Source organism: Girardinichthys multiradiatus, chromosome 20 (genome assembly GCF_021462225.1).
Source record: "Girardinichthys multiradiatus isolate DD_20200921_A chromosome 20, DD_fGirMul_XY1, whole genome shotgun sequence".
NCBI classification, from domain to species: Eukaryota; Metazoa; Chordata; class Actinopteri; order Cyprinodontiformes; family Goodeidae; genus Girardinichthys; species Girardinichthys multiradiatus.
Window position 1 is genome coordinate 7,866,484 of NC_061812.1, and position 5,196 is coordinate 7,871,679.

Genomic DNA, 5,196 nt, shown 5'->3' on the forward strand with positions numbered 1-5,196 from the left:
TATAGATGCCCGAGCCACCTCAACTGGCTCCTCTCGATGTGGAGGAGCAGCGGCTCTATTCCGAGCCCCTCTCGGATGGCTGAGCTCCTCACCCTATCTCTAAGGGAGTGCCCGGCCACCCTACGGAGGAAGCTCATTTCAGCCACTTGTATCCGGGATGTCGTTCTTTCAATCATGACCGTTCATGGCCATCGGTGGGGGTAGGAACGTGGACCTGAGCCAAAAAGCGAAGCTCTCTCTTCACCACAACAAAGCGGCACAGCACCATTCTTACTGCAGCAGCCGCACCGATCCGTCTGTCGATCTCCCGCTTCATTCTTCCCTAACTCAGGAACAAGACCCAAAGATACTTGAACTCCTCCACTTGAGGCAGGAACTCCCCTCCAACCTGAAGAGGAATCATAGGAATCATCCATTTCATTAGGTTACCAGTGATGTGCTCCTCAAATAGTTGCTGAGGAGGGTCATAACTGAGTCCCTGTTTTAGGGAAGCTAGATCACCTGCTTCAGCATTAGCAGAATCACATGTAAAAGCAAAATACTCTCTGAAATATTTGGACTTTGGAGTAAGGTGAGGCATGGCAAGTTTTTTTGTTTAACACATTTCAGCAGCAAGACAATTCAAAGTGCTCTTTATGATAAAAAAAAAGTATATTGGAGTTACGTGATAAAGGAAAGTAAAGAAAGAAAAGTTGGACTAGGTCCATATTTTCTTAACATAAAATCAAACGTTTCTCCCTGGGGAAGAGGCAACTTCTTAGAACTGTTCTGAACCATTGTGCTTCTCGATAATGGTGGGATATTCCTTTTAAAACTGGTCGCGTCTAGACCAAGAGTCCTGGTAATCTGTACCTTCCTCCTAACTTCTTCTAGAAGAGCCCAGCCACAGAACTGCTTCTCTTTGGGGACAGCAAGGTCCTTTACGCTGTTTGTTTGCAAAGCGGAAAATCCTAATTAACCTTTATCCCCAGCAGAAACTTCTACCAGCAATTTTAAGATGGTTTTACTATTATTTGTTTTTTCTCTCTATGTTGCATTTTCTGTTTTAATGTTAATCATAAATCTGAATGCTGCTTCTCCATGTTTGGTTCTGATTCTGAGGATGCAGACTAGACTTGAACCAGAAGACCTGAGTGTTCTGGAAGGTTGATACATCAGCATTAACTCTTTAATCTATTTTGGTGTTAAGCCATTCAGTGATTAATAAACTAACAGAAGTATTTTAGAATTTTAGAGTCCACAATCCTAGCCAGAGGGGCTGCATGGTGGCGCAGTGGGTAGCACTGTTGCCTTGCAGCAAGAAGGTCCAGGGTTTGACTCCTGACCGGGTGTCTTTCTGCATGGAGTTTGCATGTTCTCCCCAGTGTGTGGATTCTCACCAGGTCCTCTGGCTTCTCTCCAAATTTCCCTTGGGTCCTCTGCCTTCTCTCTAAATTGCCCTTAGGTGTGTGGTTGATTGTGTTGCCCTGCAATGGACTGGCAATCTTCCACCCATAGACTGCTGGAGATAGGCACCAGCTACCCTGCAACCCACTATAGAAGAAGCAGTCTAGAAAATGACTGACTCCAAGCCAGCTGGTGGCAGTAATGCACCACTTCATTGTATGCCAACTGACAGAAAACAACAAAGAAAAAGCTGTGCGGGTCCTTGAATACAGGTTGCTAGCTTGGGAGCTCATGCTTGCTAAGAGTACAATGACTTGTTGCACAGATGAGTGAGTAGAAGAAGATGGCCTCATCATAAATTGTTAAAGTGGCCTATAAAAATCACACATTTAAAGATGAATGGAAAGAAACAGCACAATGAGCATACAAGTGTTCACTGCGCATACAGTGGATTTTGGGAAAACACATAAAGTCTTTCACTGACTGGGAAATTATCAGAGTGCATGGAAGCTGTGGCAGAAACACTTTTAGATAGAAAAGGACAACTTAAGGAAAAGGTTAAGCAAACTGCCATGCCAGTCACAAGCACAAGGAGAGCAGAACTATACCAAGTTGCACAGACCCAGCTTGACTGTGCCATTCAAAGTGCGTTTAATATTGGTGCTTGTGTTTGTTACCTCCTCCTCGAGTGGATCAGTCTTGTTTCCGTGTTTACAGGTTGAAAACCTTTGGCTGGCTCCTACATTAAGCCAGCTGCAATCAAGCAAGCTCTCAGCGTCAGATCCTCCTGACAATCCTTCCACAGTTGCTCCGTGCAGCCCTCGCACTCTCAGCAACCACCTGCCTGTCCGCTCTCCGACTTAATACCTCAGCCTCAGAGATCCCTCTGCCTCTTCCATATTGGACGTCACTCTCCCACTCAGACTCAAAACAACCATTCATCACCTTTAGAAATCTCCCCAGGATGTTGACGCCCCTCCCGAAGTTAAAGGAGATATCTGCAAAATCCACTTTTTTAGCCCTTGAATACATTGTGTTGTGTGTTTGGAGTGTGTTGGAGTGCAGAAAAGTTGAATTTATACTCTCCATGCACAGAGATATCTTTATATTCTGTTTGGGTCATATTTTTCAGTCCATTCAGTTTTCTCTATTATCTGTTACATTTTCTGAACTGTGGCATTACTGTGTTTATGTCTCCCAGCTCCTAATTCTAGTCCGTGAGGCAGACACCCTGTCTACTTTTAAGACCAGGCTTGAAACCGTACTCTTGATGAAGCTTATAGTTAGAGTGGCTTAGGTTATCCTGGGCTATATCTAGAGCTATGCTGCTATAGGCTTAGGCTGCTGGAGGACAAAATGACCACTTTCACCCTCTCTGCTACATTCTCATACTCCAATTTTGCATTATTTGCAGTTATTTTAGCTTTTTAAATTTATGTTCTCACCTTAATGCTCACCTTCCACAGGTGACACACTTGGCTCTGCCTCTCAGTGTTTAACCCTGTCTCTCCTAGACATAGCAACTGGCTGAGGTTTTACTGTGACTCACTGTATGTGCTCCCTTTCATACTTTAAGACTTGAAAACTTGCTCAGAGTTCACCTGCTTAGCTGTCTTTCTTTCCTAGATGAAGCCACTAAAGTAGCTACAACCATTAATGTCTTACTTTTCTTTCCCATAGGATGTACTCCTGGATCAGTGCTTCTGTGTTATTTTTGTGTCTCTGCTTTGTTCTCTCAAACCCCCAGTTGGTTGTGGCAGATGGCCGCTCACATTGAGTCTGGTTCTGCTGGAGGTTTTTTCCTGTTAATAGAGTTTTCCTTTCCACTGTTGCTACATGCATGCTCAGTATAAGGTATTGCTGCAAAGTCAAGGGGATATATCATTAAAGCATGATATATCTCCTTTAACCCTCCCGCAGTCTTGGAGGGGTTGCACAGACCCTGTGTGCGCTAGCCGAGTTTCCCCTGTCTCTTTCGTGGTTTTCCCACACGCCGGGCTGCAGGGAGCCCTCCACATCACATTTCCAACCACTGCCCTAGATTTTTGGTCCTGTGGGGGTCAGAGCAGGCCTCCCATGAGATCTGACCCGCTCCGCACTAGCGCTTAGCCAGGACTACATACAGTGAGTTATTGCTCCTCTTCCTTTAAGCATTACCCTTATCACCTTCCTCCACGATCTGTTATTTGCCTCCTCCAGACACCACAAAATGCTTGGGTTTCCAGTTCCCCTCTAAATATCATCTAATTCTTTGTAAATAAACTTTCTACTTGATTGTTACCCAAATATGTGTTTGTTATTTCTGCATGTGGGCCAGGAAGCTTCCGAGAGACATGACGTATATAGTTAATTTGTATTCCTATTTCTTTCATTTTGCTTGGTAGTTTTGGTTGAAATGTTCTAGTATAGTAAAGAGTTTAATTGAAATATGTTTTTCTTTGAGTTGAATTCTTTTTAATAAATTGTATTTTAAGAAAATGTGTGAATTTCTTCCATGTGTGTGTAAGGTTTGCTGTTCAGTAATGTCAGAGCTTGAGTCACCCTTTCTATTGTCCTAAAACCACCACCATATTGGGCTGGTATTTACAATACAACACCAACAGACCAAATGTAATTAAATATTAAATAACATAAGCATAATAATTACAGCACCATCACTACACCAAGTGCAACTTTATGGGGAGCAATATTCTAATCTGTATGCTCTACATTGTAAACTGACCAAGTTTATTGATGACCCAAATGAAACATTTTTCATCTACATAATGAGCTATTTGGTTTAGTTTCCCATATTTCTCAGGTAAGATTCTGAAACCCAGGACTTTCTTGTTGCAAGACAACTGTGCACTTTGAGAGTCTTAACTAAAGCTGTACAAAACATTAAACGGATTGAAACTTTTGGGGACAGAGGGATAAAACACTGACAAATTTCTGCAAATTTACAGAATAATTAATTTGTTGCTTCCAGTCTTTTTGAACTGGGATGTTCTTTCATACAGACACACTTGTTCCATTATTGTTAAAAGGCTTGTCTATAGTTCAAGAGTTTTGAATTGTTCTGCTTTGCACTGGTAACTGGTAATTTTGTATTTTCTTGACATGTGCTTCTAAAATAGGAAATCTAAACAGACTGTCTCTGTCGCTTTCATTTGACCAGAGAAAACAAGTGGTTAGCTTAGCAGAAACAGTTGGTTCCCCTTACACCTTTAAATAGTCAGCTTTTATCTGCATGTTGTATGTGGTGGTTGCAGTGCGTGGATGCTTTAAGACGAGCTCACTTTGCCAGTGTTTTCACATATTCTCACTTCATGTTTAAAGATAAAGCTCTATTCGGTCCTCTTTGAATCTTGTGACTGCTACATTACAGTACCTCTGCTCTGTGTTACTGGCTGCATCATTACTAAGGATAGAGTGTTTTTTTCCCTTTTTAGAGATAAGTTTTACTATCACGGGGTTAGATGTGTGTATTCATAATTATGCTTATGTTTTAAGACTTTTACAACTGGCTCTTAGAAAAAACATATTTACAGCTAAAATGATAATCCTGCTCATTCTGCAAGGCATGTGTGTTTATTCACTAAGCACGTTCCTGCATGTAATAATGTAATAACATGGCACACCTTACTGAGTCACATCAGACATTTCTTTCTTCTGAAACTAAAAATGTATATTGATTTTTGGAAAAGTCCAGCTTGTGTTTGAAACGTTGTTGTTCCTCCACTCTTTGTGCTACTAGTGAGAGGGTTGTTTCAATGAATCATTAGAAGTAGTCCCACCCTGTCTAGGAAAAAAAAAAACATAACGATGCAC